The following is a 25,215-nucleotide window of genomic DNA, read 5'->3' as shown; positions in this document are numbered from 1 at the left end:
ACGAGCTCTCTGCTTTTTATACAGTGAACCTGTGATGTCTGCCTGGGCAGGCGTAGCCAGCACCGCCCAGCCAGAGGCCCTCGGTCCCTCCCCCATGGTGTAAGTGGTGCCCCTTCTGCACTGGAGTGCTGCACCTGAGGGGTCTGTCCTAAATGAGTCTGGGGGCTTCCTTCATCCTCCTCCTCTGCACTTTCTTCTTCAAATGGCCTTGGAGGGCCATCAGCTAATAGCCAGCCCCCAATTAATTCCAGTTTATACAAGATGCTTCCTTCAAGGACGGAGTTCTTGTTTCTCAGTGCTTGTTTTCACATAAGTTGGCAGGAGAAGAACAGACTCTCGCAGGTGGCTGGGCCAAAACACAGACCAAAATTAGCAGCATCTAATTAAGCACGAATACAAGGGACAAAGGGACGATGATGGCAATATTCTATTTCAATTTGGACACCTTGAAAATGCATCTTTTAGACTTGTTGGACGACGTCTTTGGGGAGAAGGAGGATGTATTCCCTGCTGTTTGTATCTGCTCTGTTGCTCAGCCTATTGATATCCCCCACTGACGGGGCTTTAGGGCCTCTGCTGAGGGCTCTGTCTCCTACCTTGACTCGTGGGAATCTCTTTCCGGCAGGGGGTCTCTCTCCTGCCTTTAATGGTGCTCATTTACCTCTGCTGGGGGTTTTCCACCCCCGTCCTTCCTCATGGCACTTTTCAGAAACGGGGCTGCTTTTGGCTGCGGCCGCACTGGGGCTGGATGCCTGAAGAATGGACACACAGCCCTGGAACCATTGGATCTCCTGGATAATTGAAGTGCCTCTAACGGACGGTGCACGGCCTGCCTGCCCCTCCCGCCGAGCACCAGCTCTGTCTCCTGCTCAGTGGCTTTCCAGAAATCCAGGGCTGGGTGTGGATTGAACGCTTTGGCAAGGGACAGGATAAAGTTGCTTGGCTTCCACCCTTGGTGTCTCAGTGTTTGTGATGTTGGGAATCCTCACTAACCTGGAACAATGGCAGATTATCTGTTTTCATAAGATATGTACATGGAGATTGTTCTCATATGTGTTTAAATCTTCCTTGAAAATACTACTGATAGAAAACAACAGGAAAAAAAAAAGAAAAAAAGGGAAGAAAAAAGAGGGGGAAAAAGAGGAAAAAAAGAAAGAAAAACCAGAAAAGAAAGATAAAAGAAGATAAAGAAAAAAAATGAAGAAAAAAAATGAGAAAATAAGAAAAAAAGAAAAAAAAAAAGAAGACAGAAAACCAAAAAACCATAAATGTGGTCTTATCACTTGTGCCTATCTCAGGTGCAAGAAATGTGTGCTCTGGATTAAAAACCGTACTTTTAAAACAAAAAAGGGGGAATGTGACACCCCAAGTAGACAAAGTTGTATTTACCCTTAGTTTTTGGAATTTGAATCAACAAGTATTGAACAAAAACCCACAAGAAGACACCTCATGACAAGGTCCTATCGCTCAGTATGGGGAAGGGCTATGCTTGTGTTACGTCTCCCACAGGACCCTGCTGGCTTCCAGCCCCTCTGATGGAACCTTATCCTGAGTGGACCCAGCCCACAATCCAATCCTGCAGATGCAGAGGCTGTCCCTCAAGAACCCCAGGAGCAGGCAGGGAATGCTGAGCAGAGCAAGCCCTGCCCAGATGTCCCATAGGGAAGACACTGTTCTAGGGGGAATTCACTGTGTCTACTTACTCTTACTGACTGGTTTAATGACTCAGCCGTGGTGTGTCCCTGTCACTCAGATGCCTTCTTGTGATTCGTGTGACTGACAATACCTTTAACATCCCTGTAAGTAATCCTTGTTGTTTTAGTTGTATCACAGATCCCACAACAAGTCTTGCACAGTTCCCAAATGTGCTTTCTTGTTGCCCATCATAAGTATCAGACCCCCATCTTCAACTGGCAAGGTCATCCTGGGAGGCTCTGCCATTGACCCACTTGGTGAAGCTCTCACACAGATGTTGGAACTTAATTTGAATTGATTTTTTACCTTTTGGGTTTACAATGGTTTCTCAAAAAACATGGTAATTCACATCCTAGCAATAGAAATTCTTTGGAGAAGAAGTTTGGAACTCAAAGAATCAAGAATGGTTTGTCTTGGAAGGGAGATAAAAGCTCATGTGGTCCAAGTCCCTGGACATGGAGAGTGACGTCTTCACTAATTCCAGCTGCTCAAAGTTCCTGACCTTGGACAAATCCAGGGATGGGACATCCTCTTCTGTTGCAGTTCTTGCCAGTCCAATTGGTAAGTATTTCTTTATTTTATCCAACATAAAGCTCCCCTATTTCAGTTTAAAGCCATTGCCCCGTGTTCTGCCACTACAGGCCTTGGTAAAACGTATCCCTGTGACTATCTTAGACCATGTTTTCATCTGCAGGCACCTTGGAGAGTGCTCAGAGATGCCTCCAGGAGCTGCCCTGCCCTGTAGCCACAGACTCACAGGGCTGTGGGGCAGAGCAGGGTCCTGCAGCCCAGGGTGCTGTGCTGGGCAGGGACTCTGCTGCCTGCCAGGGGCAGCTCTCAGCTGGCCCGGGGAGCTGCTGCCGGGGCTGGGGGAGAAGGGCTGTGGGCAAGGACAATGATTGGAGGGCTGAGTCCTTATGTGGATAAGGTGCTCTGTGAGTCAGGGCTGCTCACAGCTGGAGAGCACAAGAGGAGATTTCACAGGAGAATTTTCAATGAGCACAGAAAGGCAGGGGTTGCCTCAGAGGGGATGATCCCATTCTTTCAACCTCATGCTCTTGTTTATCTTGTGAGTAATGAGAAGTACAAATCAATGTCTCATTTCAGAGGGCAGCACTGCAATTCCAAATCTGCTCTGTTCAGAGGTGAATAAACCGGGCAGCATCAGAGATCAGCACATGGTGCCTTCCAGGCAGCATCAGTGTCGCTTTTCCAGCCTCCTCAGGGTTGCTCTGACATTGCCATCAGAGCCTGCCCAGCCAGAGATGCCCCTGGGCAGTGCCCTGTGCTGCTGGGAGGGCTCTGCAGGGCAGAGCTAAGCCCCCAGGGCTGGGATGGGATCTGGCAGCACTGCCAGGGCCCAGCTCTGGGCACAGGGAAGCAGCTGCTGGCAGGGACAGCTCCAGGCAGCAGAGCCCTGGGCAGGGAGTGGGGGGCAAGTGCCCCAAGGCCTGGGGGAGGGGGCATTCAGGCAGCTCTGGGGGCCCTTCCCTGCAGCTCTGCTGGGCACTGTGTGCTGGGCAAGGAGGTGCCTCTGCCTGGAGAACATCTCCCCTGTGGGACCCCCCCTCTCTGCTGGGCCTGTGCTGCTGGGCTTGGAGCTGCCCCCAGCAAGGCCCAGCTCTGCCTGGGCAGGATCCTGGACAGTGCTGAACCTTTCCTTGGGGGTGGCCACTCTGCTCTGCCAGCCCTTGGCTTCTCTGCGGGAGGGCTCCTGTCCTGCTCTGTCATGTTTTTCAAGACTAATTTGTAGGTGAAGTCACCTTTGAGGCAGTAAATGGGAAAACTTGGGAGAGATGGGAAACAGACTGATGGACATTGCACCTCTTCTGGCTCTGCTTTAAGCCATAGAGAGCTGATCCATTTTGCCTGTCCAGGTTCACATTCACAGTAACTAGAATGTGGATTTCTGCCCATAAAGAGTACATTTTCCAGATATGATGGTGCAAAAGAAAAAACACAGGTAAAATCAGTAAAAGGCTGTGCTAAGCCTCTCTCTGCAGCCCACAGTCTTCTGAGTTACAAGGTCAGAGATGCAGCTTTTCCACTGGATTACATCTGATGTCCATTGTGAATGTCAGAGCTGTCGCAAACCAGCTCCATGTCTGCACTGCAGCAGAGCAAAGCTGAGTCCTTGGCAGCACATAGGCAGAGCTCCTGCTCCTCACAGCCAACAAAAACCAGGGAAAGGAAACAGATTTATTTTGGCAGGTTTTCCATTCAAAACTGGAGTGGCTTTGCTCAGAGAGGTCTGTCTTAATTGTTCCATGTCTTTCCTTTTCTGACTAGGGACCCATACCATGAAAAAACAAATGCCCAACAGCAGCTTCATCCTCCAGTTCCTCCTCCTGGCATTCACAGACAGGCTGGAGCTGCCTTATCAGTACAGCTTCTGGCTTAAGGGTAATTCTTACAGGTGCTGCCTTTCCTGATTTTCATGGAATCCCACTGGCCCACACGATAAGAATAACTGCATCTTCAGCTTCTCTTGGGATGTTGCTGCTAACTGGAGTTATTTCCTGTTCAAGAAGAGCTGCTGCTTCAACATAGTCTCAGCAATTACAATTTCAATGTGCCCATTTTTAAATTTAATTTCTGCCTCAAGTTTCCCAATCAATCTCTTCCTAGCACAGGTTTAGGGGAGTTTGGCAAATAGAGAAACTGATGAGTTACCCGTTGTTTTCCTAATTTAACCCCTGTCACACTGTACAAGTTTCGAGCTGGCTTCCCGCCAAGTCCCCCGAAACTCGACAACAAGGACCCGCCTCCCAGAGAGGGAAAAAGGGGAAAAAAAAACCAAGCAGCCAAAGCTATAGCAAAATATATATATATATATATATATATGTATATACTTTACATATGAGACAGATACACAAAAGGAGAATACCACACACCGGGGGGGGAAGGGGGGGGGGGGGAAAGGGAGAAGGACAAAAAGGGCAAGGACCGAACAAGTCAAACGGCCAGCCGAAGGCAAACTAGCAAAATCTCACCACTTCCCCTCGAACAGGCAGGATGACCAGACACGGTCCTCGGCTCTCCCCTCACACGGGCAGATAACGGCAGTCACTGTAGGCCTCGGCTCCAGATAAACCCGACCGAAACAGGGACCCACCGTTCTCGAACCTCGCCGGAGAGGAAGAGAGCGAGATCCCTCCCGCTGGCTTTATTTATACCTCAAGTTACGTAAAGGAATAGCATGGAATACTTCCGTGATCACTTTTCTAGTTCCTTCCTGGCTACAAGTTGGTCTCCAGGAAGGCCTAGAGTGAAACCACCACATTCTCCACCCCTTATTCCATACTATTTCTTTACGTAACACCTATGTTTCATGTTCGCCTACATCCCGCGCATATATAGCATAGTTGTCTCGTCGTTGGAAAATCAATGCCGATGTCAGTTCAGTCCAGATCTTTGGTCTCCTCAGTCACAATTACAGTTTCGATTTATGGCTGTTTCGTCACTGGGCTGTTTCATCGCCGGATACCAGCATCAGCTTAGTTCAGGTCTCTCTCTCATCTGGTGACTGGCTTCCTGTAAAAACACAACTTAGGACCTACAATTAGTTTTTCCCCAAGGCTAAATTTCCTTGAGGCACACACTGGATGACTCCATCCTTCCTCATTAACCACCACGTATGTCCTGGCCCTTGAGCAAAGACAATCCCACGAATGGGTTTGTCTTGGCCTGAGGCAGGGGTAACCCAAACAGCTTTCCCTAGCATTCCCCTCAAATGGATCGCTGGAACTTTATCTCCATCAACAATGTGAAGGGATTCTGCCTGTGCAGGGCCAGCTCGATTGACAGAACCCCTGGTGTTAACTAGCCAGGTAGCCTTGGCTAAGTTTTTGTCCCAGTTTTTATAAGTTCCTTCTCCTAATGACTTTAGAGTGGTCTTCAATAGTCCATTATATCTCTCAACCTTCCCAGCAGCTGGTGCATGATAAGGAATGTGGTACACCCATTCGATACCATGTTCCCTCGCCCAAGTGGTGACTAATTGATTTTTGAAATGAGTCCCGTTGTCTGACTCAATACGTTCTGGGGTCCCGTGTCTCCACAGGACCTGCTTTTCAAGGCCCAGAATGGTATTCCGGGCCGTTGCGTGGGGCACCGAAAAAGTCTCTAACCATCCCGTTGTTGCTTCCACCATGGTAAGTACATAGCACTTACCTTGGCGAGTCTGTGGCAGTTTGATATAATCAACTTGCCATGCCTCTCCATACTTATACTTATCCCATCGTCCACCATACCATAGGGGCTTCAGTCTTTTTGCCTGCTTAATAGCGGCACAAGTCTCACAATCATGGATAACTTCAGAAATGATATCCATGGTTAAATCCACCCCTCGGTCTCGTGCCCATCTGTGGGTGGCATCTCGGCCCTGATGACCGGAAGCATCATGGGCCCATCGAGCCAGAAACAGCTCTCCCTTCTGCTGCCAGTCTAGGTCTACTTGTGACACCCCTATCTGTGCAGCTCAGTCAGCTTCTCTGTTGTTATTATGTTCTTCATTAGCTCGCTTCTTGGACACATGGGCATCTACATGGTGGACTCTCACATTCAGACTCTTCGCTCTGGCAGCGATGTCCTGCCACAAGTCAGCAGCCCAGATGGGTTTTCCTCCACGCCTCCAGTTCATCTTTTTCCATCGGTCTAACCATCCCCACAGAGCATTGGCTATCATCCACGAGTCTGTGTAGAGGTAGAGTCTCGGCCATCCTTCTCGTTCGGCGATGTCCAGGGCCAATTGGACGGCTTTGAGCTCTGCAAATTGACTCGACTCGCCTTGACCCTCGGCAGCTTCTGCCACTCGTCGGGTGGGACTCCAAACGGCTGCTTTCCACTTCCGGTTCCTTCCTACAATACGGCAAGAACCATCAGTGAAAAGGGCATAACACCTTTCTTCATCTGGCAGCTGATCAAATGGTGGAGCTTCTTCAGCTCGGCTCACTGGTTCTTCTTCTTCTTCTGCCAGACTGAAGTTCCCACCTTCAGGCCAATTTGTGATAACCTCCAGAATTCCAGGGCGATTTGAGCTTCCCAATCGTACACGCTGCGTAATCAAGGCTATCCACTTACTCCACGTAGCATCGGTGGCATGATGCGTAGGGGGCACCTTCCCTTTGAACATCCAACTCAAGACTGGTAATCGGGGTGCCAGGAAGAGCTGTGCTTCAGTACCGATTACCTCCGAAGCTGCTCGTATACCTTCATATGCCGCTAAGATTTCTTTTTCCACAGGGGTGTAATTGGCCTCAGAACCTCTGTAGCTTCGGCTCCAGAAACCCAGTGGTCGCCCTCGCGTCTCGCCAGGCACCTTTTGCCAGAGGCTCCAGGAGGGACCTTTATCTCCAGCTGCAGAATAGAGTACGTTCTTTACATCTGGTCCCGTTCTAACTGGTCCAAGAGCCACGGCATGTGCAATTTCTTGCTTGATCTGCCTGAAAGCTTGTTGTTGCTCAGGACCCCACTGGAAATTGTTCTTTTTACGGGTCACAAAGTAAAGAGGGCTCACAATCTGACTGTATTCTGGGATATGCATCCTCCAGAAACCTATTGCTCCCAGAAAAGCTTGGGTTTCTTTCTTGTTTGTGGGGGGAGCCATTGCTACAATCTTGTTGATTATGTCTGTTGGTATCTGACGTCGTCCATCTTGCCATTTCACCCCTAGGAATTGGATCTCTCGGGCAGGTCCCTTGACTTTGCTCTTCTTTATAGTGAAACCGGCCTTGAGGAGAATCTGGATGATCGTCTGTCCTTTTTTGAAAACTTCTTCTGCTGTATCCCCCCATACAATGATGTCATCGATGTACTGGATGTGTTCGGGAGCCTTACCCTTCTCTAGCGTGACCTGGATCAGTCCATGACAGATGGTTGGACTGTGTTTCCACCCCTGGGGCAGTCGATTCCAGGTGTATTGAACGCCCCTCCAGGTGAAAGCAAACTGTGGCCTGCACTCTGCCGCTAAAGGAATGGAGAAAAACGCGTTGGCTATGTCGATGGTGGCATACCACTTTGCTGTCTTGGACTCCAACTCGTATTGGAGCTCCAACATATCTGGCACGGCAGCACTCAACGGTGGCGTAACTTCATTTAAGCCACGATAGTCCACAGTCAGTCTCCACTCTCCATCGGATTTACGCACAGGCCAGATGGGGCTGTTGAAGGGTGAATGGGTTCTGCTGACCACCCCTTGGCTCTCCAACTTTCGGATCATTTTGTGGATAGGGATCACAGCATCTCGGTTTGTCCGATACTGTCGTCTGTGTACAGTTGTTGTGGCTATTGGCACTTCTTGATCTTTAACTCGCAGTAATCCTACAATGGAAGGGTCTTCTGAGAGGCCAGGAAGGGCAGACAACTGCTTGGACTCCTCTTCAATCACCGAGGCTATACCAAAAGCCCACCGGTACCCTTTCGGGTCCTTGAAGTATCCTCTTCTAAGGTAGTCCATACCAAGGATGCAAGGGGCTTCTGGCCCCGTCACAATGGGACGCTTTTCCCATTGGTCTCCCGTCAAGCTCATGTCTGCCTCTACTACTGACAATTCTTGAGACCCTCCGGTCACTCCAGAAATAGTAACAGTCTCGGTACTCTTACACTCTGAAGGCATTACAGTACACTGGGCTCCAGTATCTATCAAGGCCTGGTATCTCTGAGGATCCGATGTGCCAGGCCATCGAACCCACACAGCCCAGTAAACTCGGTTATCTTCTTGGTCCCTCTCCTTCTCCTGGCAGAAGGCAGGGCCCCTCTACTGGTCTTGATCAGAGCATTCGTCGTCAGAGCTTGACTTTGACTTCTTAGACTTTTTGCCGTTGTCGAAGTGGACCTCCATCTTCTCGTGTTTCGGTGATCGCAGTTTCTCTTTTAAGAAATCTCCGTCTACTACATAGACAACTTTCTTGTCAGTCTTCTTTCGCTTCAACTCCCTCACTCTAGCTTCAAGCTTAGAAGTGGGTTCACCATCCCACTTCTTCATGTTTTCTCCTTTACTACGAAGGTATGCCCATAGTTGGTTACGTGACCAACGCTTAGAGTTCTCTTTCCTTCGACGTGTGAATGACAGGGACCGTGAGCGAGATCGAGACCAGGATCGAGGTCTAGGCCGAGGTCGTCTTTGTCGGTTCCACCGTGATCTTCCCATTGGCCTTTCTTGGTAATCTCTATACCTTCTGTCCTCTCTGTCTCTAAGGTCGTCCTCATATCTGGAACATTCATAATCTCTCTCCATTCTTTCCCTATCGTAGGTGCGTCGGTAGAGGGGATTGAAGGAGTCTTCCATATTTTCCTCTATGGTTCTTATCCAAGCACACATAGCGTCCACGCTTGGTTCCTCCATCTTTGGATTATATACGGATATCAAGCAGGAAATATATGGTTTGGGGGCACCTTGAATTACCTTTTTCCACATTGGTTGCGTGCATGGAACATTCTCAGGAACTTGGATGTCATAATAATCTGGATCAGAATAGATGATCTCCAGCATGGCCAATTCCCGTAGGTATTGGATGCCTTCTTCTGCAGTCCTCCACCTTCTTGAAGAACTCTTCAGGGACTCCTTAAATGGGTATTTCACTCTCACCGCGTGGAGGATTCGGAGCCAAAGGCTGGACGCCATTTTCTCCCTCCCCATTTCTTGCTCTATCACAGGGTCTCGAGCAATGGATCCCAATTGTCGTGCTTCATCACCTTCAATTACATGACTATCAGCTCCTTTGTCCCAGCATCGCACCAGCCAGGTGAGGACTTCTTCACCAGGCAAGCGCATATAATCTCTCCGTAAATCTCGAAGCTCTCTTGTGGTCAGTGATTGTGTAATTTCGCTTTCTCGCATTATTTCTTGTCCATCTCTCCCACGTAGAATCTTTTCCACCTCTCTCTTTACTCTTCCACTCCTACGTGGGACTGCTCCCACTTCCTCCCTATATCTCTCATGTGGAGGTGGAGACTGGGCGTACTGTGGGGATAAGCTTCTATATTGTTCACGCCGCGGAGATGGATTTCTACGCCGTTCATACTGTGGGGATGGACTCCTACGCCGTTCACGCCGCGGAGATGGACTTCTACGTCGTTCATACCGTGGGGATGGACTCCTACGCCGCTCGCGCCGCGGAGATGGACTTCTGCGTCGTTCACGCCGTGGAGATGGACTTCTATGCCATTCACGCCATGGGGATGGACTCCTGTGTCGTTCGCGATACCCCGCGGGTGGAGGTAGTGAGTAATCTTCCGCGTGCTGAGATAAGGGCCTTCTCCTCCAATCATTCATACCTCCAAGAGAAGGTTGGGTCTGGAGGGGTAGGGATAATTCCCCCTCCAATTGAGGGGGATGCTTTGGCTCCTTCTTTGCGTCTTTTGTAATACTGAATGTGTAGTCAGGATATAAATCATCAAGCGACAATATACCACCGACCGTTTGTACTGTTGCTTTCTTTTCTCTTGATGCTATTCTGTATTCCTTTGGGCGTGCCCCTAGTTCTTTTGGACGTGCTCCTTCCCGTGTAGCCATTTCTTCCTCTCTGGTAACTGCTTCTTCTCTTCTAATCGCTCCTTCCTCAGTCACAACCACTTCTTCCTCTCTCGCAGTCGCGCCTTCATCACTTGCTGTTGCTCCTTCTCCAATTGCTGCCGCTCCTTCGTTCACTACATCCTCTGTTCCTTCTTCTTCTTCTTCTTCTTCTCTTTCTTCTGTGCATTCTGGTTGCGGAGATGGGTCCGTAAGTTCCTTGATCTCCCTTACCCACGTCTTCTTCTTCTTCACAGGGGCAATGATGACCTTCCGGTTCTTAGCTTGAGTCCCGGTCCTAGTGGACTTAGTAGAGATGGTATTGACTTCAAGTTGTGCTTGGACTCCAACTTCTGTGGACCTAATAGGGACATCACTGGTTTCAAGTGGCGTGGTTTGGGTCTCTGTGTCAACCTTAACCCTCTGAAGGTGGTCTATGGCAGCTCGATAAGCATTAGCCAGGCCCCAGCACAAAGCGGAGAATTGCATATTCGGATCTTTGTAGGAAAAACACCCTTCTGCCAAACAGTGGGCCATTTCACCAGAATCAAACATTTGTTCTGGTGTAAACTCCCAATTAATGGGGGGTGACACATGTCCTACTAATCTACCGAAATCTTCCCAAGCTCCATGCCACCCGGAGACTGGTCTGTCTGCAGCCCTTTCCAAAGTTCCAGCGAGTCCCTTTGAGGTGTGATCTTTCCTACAAGAGGGAAAGCAACGGAACCCCATTCTTCCAAGTTTAAGGAGCACTTCCAGTACCTTTATCAATGACAGTACTGTTGCAATAAGATTTATATAGTAATTAGAGCCAATTTTAACCATGGGGATCTCCTTTACCAAACCTTCGATGTCTAAATTAAAGGATGGAAGCAATTCGTTCCATCCATCCTCAAGGTCTGGACGTCTCCCTATGGAGTAGCCTAACACAGGTGTAAAGATGGCTAGAATTATAAGACAAATTAATGAAATAGCCATTGTTTTTTGTTATTATTTCTTCCTGATCCCAAAACAAACTTTTGTTTATATAAACAAAGTTTCCTTGGCTGCTTTCCCAGACTCTGGCAGTGTTCCCAGACCTGTTCCCAAAACAATAGATTGGTTTGCAAAACAACACCGAACTTGGCTGTCTTCCCGGAAAATGTTTATCAAAACAAGCCAAACTTAACCAAAACAACCATCCTCTGCTACCAAAAATGTTGTACAAGTTTCGAGCTGGCTTCCCGCCAAGTCCCCCGAAACTCGACAACAAGGACCCGCCTCCCAGAGAGGGAAAAAGGGGAAAAAAAAAACCAAGCAGCCAAAGCTATAGCAAAATATATATATATATATATATATATGTATATACTTTACATATGAGACAGATACACAAAAGGAGAATACCACACACCGGGGGGGGAAGGGGGGGGGGGGAAGGGAGAAGGACAAAAAGGGCAAGGACCGAACAAGTCAAACGGCCAGCCGAAGGCAAACTAGCAAAATCTCACCACTTCCCCTCGAACAGGCAGGATGACCAGACACGGTCCTCGGCTCTCCCCTCACACGGGCAGATAACGGCAGTCACTGTAGGCCTCGGCTCCAGATAAACCCGACCGAAACAGGGACCCACCGTTCTCGAACCTCGCCGGAGAGGAAGAGAGCGAGATCCCTCCCGCTGGCTTTATTTATACCTCAAGTTACGTAAAGGAATAGCATGGAATACTTCCGTGATCACTTTTCTAGTTCCTTCCTGGCTACAAGTTGGTCTCCAGGAAGGCCTAGAGTGAAACCACCACACACACCAATAATCTTTCCAGTGTCATTCCTTAATTCTCCTTCTGTTGTGTCAAGAACTGAGCTGCACCTGTGCCTGACTAATACATGGGCAATCCAGACAGTGGGGACTCCACCCCACACCTTTGAACCAGACAGTGGTGTCAACACCATGCTCAGGATATAAAGTGGGGGAGAGAAGGAGGAAGGGGGGACCTTTGGAGTGATGGAGTTTGTCTTCCCAAGTCACCGTTCTGTGGGATGGGGCCCTGCTCTCCTGGAAGTGCTGACCACCTGCCCAACCATGGGAAGCAGGGAATGAATTCCTTGGTTTGCTTGTGTGTGCAGGTTTTGCTTGTCCTTATTAAACTGTCTTTATGTCAACCCACGAGTTTTCCAGCTTTTCCCCTCCCAGATCTCTCCCTGATTCTGCTGGTGGGGAGTGAGGAGTGGCTGGAAGGGGCTTGGGGCTGGATGGGGTGAAACCACAACAGCCTTTGGTGGTGTCCAGGTGGGGCTGGGAGTGTTGGAGATACTGATGGGTGGGATTGGGATGTGCTGCTGGAATTTACAGCTGCTGGTGCTGTCTGGGGCTCCTGGCTGTGTGTCAGACTCTGGGGCTCCTTTAGTGGCTGCTCGTTGCTGTCACTGCTGCTGAGCTGCTCAGCTCTGATCACCTCACTGTGCTGTGCCTGGGAACGTTGGGCAACAGCCCCAGCGATGTGCCCGGGCTGGCAGGAGGCCCGGGAATTGCTGCTGCACTGGCCAGGCTGGAACTCCATGTGAACTTGAGCTGAAGGGCCTGTGACCTGTGGATGAGTCCAGGATGGAGCAGAGACCCCCCTGCAGCCCAGGGAGGAGCCCACACCAGAGCAGGGGGTGCCCAAAGGAGGCCGAGAGCCCGTGGGAAGCCCCTGCAGAGCCTCGGAGAGAGGAGCCCACACGGAACAGGCTCCTGCAGGACTTGTGACCCCGTGGGGACCCACGATGGAGCAGCCTGTTCCCGAGGGACTGTGTCCAGTGCGAAGTACCCCTCGCTGGACAGAGCAGACACGGACTCCACTCTACCCCACAGAACGGAGCAGACACGGACTCCGCTCTACCCCACGCTGGACGGAGCAGACACGGACTCCTCTCCCTGAGCGGGAAGCAGCGGTGGGACCCCCATCCCCCTGTGCCGCGGAGCGGAAGGAAGGAATAGGAGATAAAGTCAAGTCTGTGAAGGAAGGAGGGGTGGGGGGAGGTGTTTTATTCGGATTCGTTTGACTCCTCACCCTCCTACTCGGATCTGAGCCGTTCCCAATCCCATCAATGTCCCCCAGTCGGGTCTTTGTGCCCCCAACAGCGATCGGGCACTGCCCTGTTCCTGCCCCCCGGCCCGGGCCGCGCCACAAAATGGCGGCGGCAGAGGTCGAGTCCCGCCATGATTGGCTGCTTCCCCCGTCACTCCTCGCCCTCGCGCGCTGATTGGTCGGATCGGGCGGGCACTGCCCGCCCCCTCCCTTTGCCGGGCTGGGGCAGCGGCGGCAGCGCCCGGACGGCGCTGAGGCCCCGGCGGAGCCCCTGCCGGGGCTCGGGGCTCGCTGCGGGCGGAGGGGGCGGGAGGCGCCGGGGGGAGCGGGGTCTGGCGGGCTCGGCCTGCCCCTGGCGGGGCGGTGTCGGCGGCCCTGGGGAGCGGGGTCTGGCGGGCTCGGCCCGCCGTGTCCCCCCTGTCCCCTCCCCAGGGGCCGCTGAGGGAGCGGCTGCCCGCGGGCTCCTCCTTCCCGCTGAGCCCCGGCGGGTTCGGAACGGGTTTGTGCCTCCGCCTTGGCCGCAAACATCACATTCGGTCCCCGGCCTGCGACAAGCCGATAACGACACAGTCGAGAGACGCATTGAGTCGTTATTGTTTCAGAGTTGGCTGCCCGGGGCTGTTTCACAAGTCAAGCACCAACACACAAAGCTTTTTACTGTTTATACCTGTGAGAAATTGAAACCCAGTCGGGCAATTTCCAATCAGAATTTATTATATGATAAAAGCAAATTCAGCGCTGGGTGATCAGGGAAGGGGTTCAACAACTCCCAACGCCTGTCACACCCAAAGAAGACAGTTGTTCTACATTTATTTCCAGCTACTACATGAATATTCATTATACATAAGTATAAACATTACACATTGTTAGGTACATGAGTATAAACATTACACATTGTTAGGTCATACATTCAACAGATATTTCTTAACAAGAATGTTATCTATAAGCATCCATAATATATTGTTAAATCAAACATTCAGCAGATGTTTGCTTGTTATCTATACAAAGTTATAAATTTTAAGAAAGGCGCTATTATCTAGCTAACTAAACAAAATTCTCTCACTATAAATCCTACACAAGGTAAAAGGGAGGTAACTTGTTTTATCTCTTTATAGGGGCCCAATTAAGTTTGTTTTCCTTTTCTCTCTCCAGGTCATATTGACCTTACACTGTTTTCTCTTAATTAGCCTGAATAATTTTCTCAGTTTATCACATACCTGTTAGCAAACAAAGCAAAATAATATTGCAAGCAGCTATGAGACATTAAAGCTCGACAGAACACTTGCTGGTTTAGACTCAGCTGCTTTCCCTCCTGCAGGTTCTTGGAGAGACAGGGGGTGGCCTCAGGTGGGTCTGAAGGGCCGTCCAGCACCTTGTGGGGTGACCGGGGGGTCTGGAACTGAAAACACCTCCCGGCTGTGCAAGTCCTTGGGACGACACCTTTCCAGGTGTGGTGGTGCATCCCCACCCCCCCAGGCCTCCCTGTGATCTGAGAAATGCTCCTTAGGCCTCAGCCTTGATGAACAGCCCTGGGCTGAGCTGCTCTTGAGCTGCTCAGAAACACTCTCTGCTGCCAGGAACTGGTGCTGTCTAACCAGCTCCTGCAGTTTAACCAACAGCCTGGGAAACTTCTTATTTTTCTTGCCTGAAGAACAACCAAGTGGAATCCTCTTTTTGTTCTCCAACTTTCAGAGAAAGTCACGGACCTGACTTGGGGCCAGGATGGACAATTCCTGTGCCTCAAGCCCCTTCTGAGGGTGCTGAGTGAGACCCTTTGAGGTCTCTGGGGCCGCAGCAGCTGCAGGGACTCTGCTCCAGCACAGGCTTCCCACGGGCTCACATCCTTCTTTTTGGGCATCCCCCTGCTCTGTGGGCTCCTCCTTGGGCTGCAGGGGAATCTCAGCCCCAGAGCCTGGAGCACCTCCTGCCCCTCCTTCTGCACTGCCCTGGGGGTCTGCAGAGCTGTTCCTCTCCCCTGTTCCCACTGAGCTCTTCTCTGCACCTGATTCCATCTGCACAAGGACTTTTTCCTCCTTCAGTACGTTTTCCCTGAGATGTCACTGCCATCTCTGATGGGCTCGGCCTTGGCCAGCGGCGGGTCCATCCTGGAGCCAGCTGGAATTGGCTCTGCTGAACATGGGGGAAGTTTCTGGCAGCTGCTCACAGAACCCAGCCCTGGAGTCCCCCTGCTACCAAAATCTGGCCACACAAAACCAATACACTGCCCAGCATGGATCATCTGGAACGTAGGTCGCCAGGTCCATGCCCAACATGGTTTGCATTTGGGTCACTCGTAGGGGTTATTATAGACACAAGACTCCATGTGACTTCTAGAGATGGACTTGGGCAGGAGGAACCCCTAAGCCAACATGCTCACATCTTGTTTTTTCTCCCAATCCAGGATTTCTCCTTCCCAAACCTTGGCCGAATGGTGGAGTAGGCTACAAGGAAGAGGAAGATGCCCCGGGACCCCCAAGCAGGTGAGGAGGAAGTCAGTGCCCCTTTGCCCTGTCTTGTCCTGTATCTCCCAGCTGAGCATGGCCCCCGGCTGCAGGACAACCCCGCTGCCGCCGCTGTCCTGCCAGGGCCGGAGTTGGGGGGATGTCCTTGGCCTTCCCTCTGGGCCGGAGGCAAATCCCCTCCCTGTCCTTCTTCCTTCCTGCCCCAGGCTCCGAGCTGAGGACGGAGAGCCCGGAGGACAAATCCCTCCGGCAAAGCCTGGTGGGAGAGGCCGTTTTGAAGGGCTCCATGGTGCAGGAAGGCAGCGGGGAGGGAAAAGCCACGAAGGTCCCCCAGGAGAAGGGGCTCCAAAGCCAGCCCAGGGTACTCTGAGGAGGAAAGACCCACCCTGTGCCGGTAAGGCAGCTGGAGCTTGAGCTGGTGCCCTGACCTGGAGGTTCACGTTCAGGTTCACCCCAGGGAGAAGCCCTACAAGTGCTTGCAATGTACAAAGAATTTCCGCCACGTCTCCCACCTCTTCTACCACCAAAGCGTACATACAGAGGAGGAACCATACAAATGTGTGAAATTATTGAAGAAGTTTGACCAGAGCTCCAAGCTCAGCACTCAGTAATCCCTGCACACTGGGAAACAGCCCTGCAAGTGCTTGGACTGTGGGAAGAGCTTCACTTGTAGCTCCGCTCTTGTTGCCCACCAGCACCTGCACACAGGGGAGAAGCCCTACAAGTGTCAGAAATGTGGGAAGAGCTTCGGCCGGAACTTTCACCTGAACCACCACCAGATGATCCACACAGAGGAATGTCTCTACAAGTGTTCTGAGTGTGGGAGGGGGTTTTGGAACAGGGCAAATCTCATAAGGCATCGGTGGACGCACACGAGGGAGGGGCCCTTCCCCTACACCAACTGCAGGAAGAGCTTCAAGCACAACTCCAGCCTCATCACCCACCGGCACATCCACGCTGAGAAGAGGCCCCACAAGTGTCCTGAGTGTGGGAAGAGCTTCAGCTTTAGCTCCTATCTGATCCGCCACCAGACAGTCCACACCAGGGAACGGCCCTACAAGTGTGGGGAATGTGGGAAGAGCTTCAGCCGAAGCTGCAATCTCACCAACCACCAGCACCTGCACACAAAGGAACGGCCCTACAAGTGCCTAGAGTGTGAGAAGAGCTACAGCATCGTCCAACTTAATCTGCCACCAGAAGATCCACAGAGGGGAACGGCCCTACGAGTGTCTCAAGTGTGGGAAGACATTTCAGAGCAGCGCAAATCTCCTTGTGCATCAGCGGACGCACACGGGGGAGAGGCCCTTCCACTGCACCGACTGCGGGAAGAGCTTCAACCAGAACCCCAGCCTCATCAGGCACCGGCGCATCTACCACGGGGAGTGGCCCTACAAGTGTCCCAAGTGTGGGAAGATCTTCGAGCAGAGCTGTGCCTTGACCACACACCAACAGACCCACCATTAAGGGAAGCCCTGCGACTGCTCTGACTGCGGGAAGAGCTTCATCCACTGCTCCATCATCCGTGTGGGGCATAGACCCGCTGACCTAAGGTCCTGTTGACCCACATTGGGAAGACACCTGGCTGGGGGTCTGCACATCCTTATGGTTCCCTATAGGCACCTGGGTGAATGCAGGGGGAGGAACATCCATCAGGACACAGACCAGATGTCAGAAATTCATTGGGAAGAGTGGATTTGTTGTCTTTAGACCCCCAAAGAATTTCACCTGCTCGTTCCAATCATTTGATTTGACATCAAGCAACACTGGGTGATCTTTGCGATCTTTTCCATCCTAAATAATTCTATGTTTCTATTCTCCATGGCCCATGGGCCAGCCACCCAAACCAACCTCACAGGATGCTGACATGTAGATCCTTTTATGTTGGCCCTGATTTTGTTTTGATCCATCTTCATTCCTTAAAAACACCTGAAATTGAGGTAAAAATAAAGAAATACAATAAAGATATTTAAAGCCCTACCATTTTTCTGGGATTCTGGGGGGGGGGGGGAATTTGGGGTTCAAGGGGATATTCAGGAGGATTTGTGGGTTCTGGGGGGATGTGGGGGAGTTTTCCCTCAAAACTGGGGATACCCAGACCAGGTGAGTTTTCTCCATCACTTTGCACTCCAAAAGCTGAGATGGATCAATCTGTCACCTCATAATGACTCAGTCCCACCCCAAAATGCCTCAATCACACAGTCCCTCCAAAGCCCCCCCCCCCCCCCCCGACCACCCTGTGGGGTGTCAGCAACCAGAGAGGGGGAAGTTCATGCCCAGGAGTGGTAGGATGAGGTTGGAGGGCTGGGATGGGGCTTGGAGAGAGATGGGATGGGGTCTGGGAGGGGTGGGATGGGGTCTGTAATGAGAGAGCTGAATGTTGGGGATGATGAGGCCAGGAGGCACCCCTTTCCTGATGAGTTTTTGGGGTATCCCATGTTCCTGGGGGGGCTTTGGGGTACCCTCTAATACTGAGGGAGTTTTTTGGGTGCCCCTGAATCTTGAGAGGAGGTACTGGAGATGGGGTGGGGGATGTGTGGCTCCAGCACTTGGAGTGGGACACCACAAGGAGGGACCAAGGGAGCCTGTTTTGGGGAGGGTCCTAGTGCTTTCCACCAATTTGGGGGATTATAAACATCTTTTGGGGGTCCCCCTCCTCATTTTCAGGGGCTGAGATAAACCCCTCACATTTTGGGAGGTGAGATGACCCCATTTTGGGCAGCATCCTGCTGTTTTCAACTGATTTTTAGGGGTTATAAATGGTTCTTGGGGGTCCCCCCCCTCATTTTGGGGGATTGGGATGACTCCATGGCTCCACCGATGGCTGAGGAGGGGTTATACCCCCAGTTTTGTGGAGGTCCCACATTTGATGGACATCCCACCTGGAGGAGGGTGTCCCTCCTTCCTCCAGGCACCCTGCTGCAGATCTAGGACACCCCCCCAACATGGGGGACACCCACATTTTGAGAGTGGGGAAGAAGAGGCTCCTCGTGCACTGAGACCAGTCCAGCTGGTGTCACAGCATCACAAAATACACGGAGCTGGAAGGGACCCACAAGGATCATGGAGTCCAACCCTTAGCCCTGAACAGGACTGTCATGGTCTGAGATGGCCACCGGGGCAGGAGCTGCCGGGGCTGCGGCGGCTGGCGGGGCTGGAGCCCCAGCGGTACACCAAGGAGCCGGCAGTGCCGAGCACGGAGGGACACGGGCAGGGCCCGGGCCCGGGAGGCTCCCGGCATCTGCCCAGCCCTGGGCCAGCAGCCGCTGCTGGCGGGGCCCGGCAGGCCTTGGCTGGGGGGAGCCAGGCAGCCTCTGCGCGTCCCCCGCTCTCCTTTCAGCCCCCCCAGGGCAAACTGTTGGAAAAATCCTTCCTGTAGGTTTAAAAATGACAAAAAAAATACCTGTAGGACAAGGAAAGTGTAGTGAGGTTTTTATTGTGGCACGCTGGGTGCTCCAAAATTACAAGGATCTAAAAAGCACACCAATCGTTTGAAAATCACGCCTTTTGTATTCTTTCCGTTACATAAACTGTTAACGTATTCATTGACCACCGGTTTTTTACCTTAAAGGGTAATTTCTCTGACCCGGAAGGGGGTGTTACCTTTTCTCTTCATTGATTGTGACTTAACCCCCTGGACCTATATGGGGGGGGGGGGTCCCCCTGTACACAATAGGCTGCCACATGGAGGATACATCTTTATTTTTGTATTTTTCTCTATTCCCAGCCGTGAAAGGTTCCCTGGCATCAGGTCCAGGCAGGACCATCCACCTTACAGCCTCTGCGGTACGCCTAAAAAACCTCTTGGAAAATAAAAAACTCACCCCCTTACATCTTCCTACCAAGTTCATTTGCTTATAATAAAACCAGGTTATTTATTTCTCATACAAACCATCTCCTGCCCTGCAGTGGCCACACCAGAGCAGCCCAGGGATGCCCCGGGGCTGGCATCCCTGGCATCCCAAGAAGGAGCCGGTGCTGGCGGGGCTGGAAGCCCCTGGCCCTGGCCAGCAGCTGGCAGGGGCAGCAGGGCGGGCAGGCCTGGCAGTGCCACAGAACCAGCCAGCCCTGCCCGGCCCTCAGCAGCAGCACACAGGGCACTGCCCACCCCGTGCGCCCCTTGTGCCACAACAGGAGCCCAGCTGGGCCCCCCTGTGTCCAGCAGCAAACCCAGACACACCCCCTGGCACAGGAGGCTGAGACCGTTAGAATGATAATAAACAATCCAGTCTGAGGGTCTGAAACTGAATGGTTTATTGTACAAAACTTTTGGTTTATATAGGGTTCAGGGAAGGAGGGGCATACATTGTATTCACAGCTAGGGTTAAAGGTCTCAGAAGCGCAGGGAGATATTGTTCTTCAAACAGATAAACAAATATTTCTTTATCACAATCACAACAGATGGGGGTAAAGAAAGGTGGTAAAGGGATTTACTTCTGGACTCTAGAAGTTTAATTAAAAGATAGTGTAAGGATATCAGAGACCAAATGTAAACAGGCTTTCTTGTCTCTGTTCAAATCTCGAGGTTTCTGGCTAAGATAATTTCTTACGTCTGCTGTGTCCTAAAGAATTCCTACCGCAACAGGGGGCAGCTTCAGCTGCTTCAGCTGCTCCTCCATGTGCCCAGCAGGGCACAGGAGACTACAGCACAAGTGGAGGCACATTCAACTGCTCCTGAGCCAGCAGAGCCCCAGAGCCCCTGTGCTCCTCCAGGCCTGCAGAGCTCCCTCTTGCCCTGCACAAAATCATCTCAGGCAGCTGCCCGGGAGCAGTCTGGGGCTGATCCCTGGGATCCAACTCCCTTGAGGAGATGTGAGAAGACTCCAGGAGATGCCTATGAGGAGTCTCATGTAGATCCTGGAAGACGCAGAATCTACAAAAGAAGAAAAATCATCTTGCCTACCTGCCTTGGGGTAGTCTGGACTGACACACAGGATTTCAGATGCTGAAATCAGAGACCAAGACTCCAGGAGAAGCCTGGGAGGAGTCTCAGGGAGATCCTGGAAGATCCTGGAACTACAAAAAGAAAAAAATTATATCTGGAATCATCCCTGGAATAGTTTAGGGTTGCTACCCAGGATTTCAGGTCCCCAGATGAGAGATGAAGACTCCAGGCAATGTTTGAGAAGGCTCCAGCTGGGTCCCAGAGGATGCATTTTCCTGCAAAAGAGAAAAATCATCTTGGGTACCTGACTTGGAGCTTCTACCCAGGATATCAAGTGCCTGAATCAGAGATGAAAAGACTCTGGGAGATGCCAGGAGGAGTCTCCAGTGCGTCCTGGAGCAGAGAGCTGCTTCCAAACAAGCAAAAACATCTCGGGAAGCTTCCCTGGAGGAATCTGAGGCTGCTTCCTTGAGGAGATGTGAAGACTCTGGGACACACCTGGGTTGAGTCTGAGGTGGATTCCACAGCAAAAATTTACCTCCAAAGGAGAAAGAACATATTGGACACCTTTCTTGGAAGATTCTGGGCCCGAGGAGAGCAACTCAGGTCCCAAAATCAGAGATCAAAATACTCCAGGAGAATCATGGGAGGAGTCTTGGGTGAATACAGGACACAGTTTCCTGCAAAAGGGAAAAAATCATCTTGGGCAGCTTCCCTGGAGTAGTCTAGGGATACTTCTTGGGCTCTCAGCTCCCTTGAAGAGATCTGAAAATACAGAAGAATCTCTGCCTGGGAAGAGTCTCTGACAGATCCTGGAAGATTCAGGATGCAAAAAACCCAAAAATCATCTGAGATATCTGCCTAGGAGGAGTCTGGAGCTGCTACCTGGGATCTCATCTCCCCTGAGGAGGTGGCAGGTGGGGGGCACCCAGCTGAGCCTGGGGAGGGAAATAAACTGGAGAAAAATGAGGAAATTGTTATTTTTACTGTTTAATCTATTTATTCTTCCCATGTGGAAACCAAAGGTTTAATGTGATTGAGGGAGGTAAAAATGTAATGAAATTACAAATTTTAGGACTCTGCTTATGGTGTAAAAATTAATTATAGTTAGTAGAATTATTAATTAGAATTAATAGAGTAAATAGCATTATTACTCTACTAATATATTAATATGTTTCTATAGAATTATAGTTATACAATAATTGTATCTATCACTGGTCATTACCCAGGGCCTGGTGACCCCGAAAAGATCAGGGGACCTCAATGGGACACAAATGAGTGCTGTCCAAAATCAACAAAATATCTGAGTGAAAACAGCCTCAAGTTGTCCCAGGGGAGGTTTAGATGGATATTAGGAAAATGTTTTTGCCGGGAAAGGGTTGTCCAGCCCTGGCACAGAGCAGTGGTAGAGTCACTATCCCTGGAGGTGCCCAAAAAAAGCGTGGATGTGACACCTCAGGACATGTTTTAGTGGTGGCCATGGCAGTGGTGGGTTAATGGTTGGCCTTAAAGGTCTCAGAGGGTTTTTCCAACCTCAACCATGAGGTGACCATGAACACGAGGTGATTATGACCATGATGTGATCAAAACCATGAGATGACTGACCATGAGATGATTGTGATGCTTAGATGACCATGAGATGACCACGGCCATGAGGTGATAAAAACCATGAGATGGTCATGACCATGCCCATGAGTTGCCCCTGAGTTTCCCCTGAGGTGACCGTGACACTGAGATGCCTCTTCAGCCCCTTCCCCAGCTCCAGGACCCCCCTGCAGCTCTTTATCCTGCACCAATACCCTCCTGCTACCACTTTCCCAGGCACTCTCCCTCTTCCAGACCTCCTCTTTTCCTTGACACTGTCACTCCTTTGAACCCCCATTCCTGGGCACTGGGACTCTCCTGCGCCCATTTCCCTGGCCCTGCAACCCCTTTCCCAGTCATCTCGCCTCTCTCAGTCCCCGGATCTCCTGTTTCCTTGACCCTGGGGACTCCCAGACCACCATTCCCAGCCATCCCAGGTCACCTCTCCCCCAGCCCCGCTTTCCTTGAACCCAGGTACCTCTGAAGCCCCTTTCTGCCTCTTCCAGCTCTCCCAGTTCCCCCTTTTCTTAATCTGCGGACCCTCCAACCCCCCCCAGTATCCATGTCCCCCCAGTTCTCCACTCCCAGCTCTTCTCGCACATGGCTCTGTTGGAGCCCGTGTCATGACCTGCCCCAGAGGCACCACAACAGGTTCTTTTCCTGAGGGGTCCCTTGGGGGGAGTGAAAGAGAAACACTGCTGGAGAACTGGAGTGACAACAGGAACGGCTTTAATCTTTGGCAACTCTGGAACCGTAATGGGTAATCCGTGGCTGGGGAAGGGAGTCTACAGCAGTTCTGGCATTTATGATCACCCCGAGGAAAGGGAGACAAGAAGAGAAAGAGAGAGAAGGAGATTTGGAATCAAGGGTCGGAGTCACAGTGCCCAGTCCTGCTTTGTCGGGGGTGGGGACCCGCACACGCAGCCAAAATTGGAGGCTGCGAGGAAGAGGAAGATGCCCCGGGACCCCCAGGCAGGTGAGGAGGAAGTCAGTGCCCCTTTGCCCTGTCTTGTCCTGTATCTCCCAGCTGAGCATGGCCCCCGGCTGCAGGACAACCCCGCTGCCGCCGCCGTCCTGCCGGGGCCAGAGTTGGGGGGATGTCCTTGGCCTTCCCTCTGGGCTGGAGGCAAATCCCCTCCCTGTCCTTCTTCCTTCCTGCCCCAGGCCCCGAGCTGAGGACGGAGAGCCTGGAGGACAAATCCCCCCGGCAGAGCCTGGTGGGAGAGGCCGTTTTGAAGGGCTCCACGGTGCAGGAAGGCAGTGGGGAGGAAAAGGCCCGGAGATCCCCCCGGAGGAGGGGCTCCAAAGCCAGCCCAGGGTGCTCTGAGGAGGAAAGAGCCAGCCCGTGCTGGGAAGGCGGCCAGAGCTTGAGCGAGAGCTCCGACCTGGAGGTCCATGAGCAGCTTCAGGCTGGGGAGAAGCCCTACAAATGCTTGGAATGTATGAAGAGCATCAGCAAGAGATACCACCTGATCCACCACCAGCGCATCCACACTGGGGAAAGGCCCTACAAGTGCTTGGAGTGTGGGAGCAGCTTCAGCCGGCGCTTCTGCCTGATCCGCCACCAGATCATCCACACCGGAGAACAACCCTACCAGTGTGGGGAATGTGGGAAGAGCTTCAATGACCGCTCCAACCTCATCACCCACCAGCGCCTGCACTCCAGGAAACAGCCCTACAAGTGCTTGGAATGTGGGAAGAGCTTCAGCCTGAGCTCCGGTCTGTTCAGCCACCAGAAGATCCACAGTGGGGAACGACCCTACAAGTGTCCTGAGTGTGGGAAGAGGTTTCGAACCAGCTCACATCTCCTGCATTAGCAGACACACACAAGGGGAGAGGCCCTTCTGCTGCACCGACTACGGGAAGAGCTTCAACCACAACTCCTACCTTGTCATCCACTGGAGAACAAAAATAGGATTCCACTTGGTTGTTCTTCAGGCAAGAAAAATAAGAAGTTTCCCAGGCTGTTGGTTAAACTGCAGGAGCTGGTTAGACAGCACCAGTTCCTGGCAGCAGAGAGTGTTTCTGAGCAACTCAAGAGCAGCTCAGCCCAGGGCTGTTCATCAAGGCTAAGGCCTAAGGAGCATTTCTCAGATCACAGGGAGGCCTGGGGGGGTGGGGATGCACCACCACACCTGGAAAGGTGTTGTCCCAACGACTTGCAGAGCTGGGAGGTGTTTTCAGTCCAAGCCCCCCCGTCACCCCTCAAGGTTCTGGATAGCCCTTCAGACCCACCTGAGATCACCCCCTGTCTCCACACCCTGTGCAGGGCAGTTCGTGGAGCCCCCAGGACAGGAGATGGTGCCTCTGGACCTGCCTCACGAGGGGCTTCTGCCACCCCTGGGGGGCACAGAGGGGACAGGGGCACCCTCAGCTCCTCCTGCCACGAGCTGATCTGGGACAACACCCCGAGCTCCCAGGGCCTGCACAGGTCCTGCTCCGTCCTGGGCTTTATCAGGATGCTCCTTTGCTCCTCAAATGAAAACACATAAAGCTGATAATCCCCCCAAGGCTCCCAGCAGTCACAGCTCTCCTCAGCAAAGCAAAACTGGTCCCATAGGAGCAATCTGTGGAATATTTATAAGGAAAAAAATCCAAAAAACAGAACAAGGATTGACTGACACAGACTAGGAGTACCTGTGGACTCTGCTGCTGAGTCACTGGCAAATGCAAAGTGTTTCTATACTTACTAAAACTATATAAATCCCCCTAGCAATGCCCAGCAGGTGTTCTTGGCATCACTGTAGGGAACCAAGATTATATGACTCCGGGAAAAACTTAAGGGGAACTTGGCAAGATAAAAGTGGATGTGGTGAGATGTGTCTTTGTGTGGGGGAAATTGCTTGGGAGTATTTTTCTCATGGGCAATGAATACTTAACTAAAAAGTAGATATAGAGAAAAGTTACTAACAGGAATTTACTGCTGATGTAACAGGGTATATAGACAGTGAAAGAAATGTAATAAAGGATTCCATTATACTGCATGGGGTCCGTGCCTGAGAAGTCATGAACGGCGTCCTGAACATGGGGTTTGCA

The 25,215-nt window shown here is 51.6% G+C and overlaps 1 long non-coding RNA gene and 1 pseudogene across 1 annotated transcript; one reads left to right on the top strand and one right to left on the bottom strand.

The window, feature by feature from the left end:
* Positions 1 to 12,531: 12,531 nt before the first annotated feature.
* Positions 12,532 to 13,395, bottom strand: LOC116781679. Its single transcript, XR_004354935.1, has 3 exons — positions 13,234 to 13,395; positions 13,018 to 13,021; positions 12,532 to 12,542 (listed from the first exon to the last, which is right to left on the bottom strand). It is a non-coding gene; the product is annotated as an uncharacterized LOC116781679 (long non-coding RNA).
* A 2,929-nt stretch (positions 13,396 to 16,324) lies between these two features.
* On the top strand, positions 16,325 to 24,252 carry LOC116781664 (annotated as a pseudogene).
* Positions 24,253 to 25,215: the final 963 nt, after the last annotated feature.

The sequence above is a fragment of the Chiroxiphia lanceolata genome, unplaced genomic scaffold, assembly GCF_009829145.1.
Source record: "Chiroxiphia lanceolata isolate bChiLan1 unplaced genomic scaffold, bChiLan1.pri scaffold_52_arrow_ctg1, whole genome shotgun sequence".
Taxonomy (NCBI): domain Eukaryota; kingdom Metazoa; phylum Chordata; class Aves; order Passeriformes; family Pipridae; genus Chiroxiphia; species Chiroxiphia lanceolata.
The sequence above is the reverse complement of the archived record's forward strand: the minus strand, read 5'-3'. Positions and strand labels throughout refer to the sequence as shown.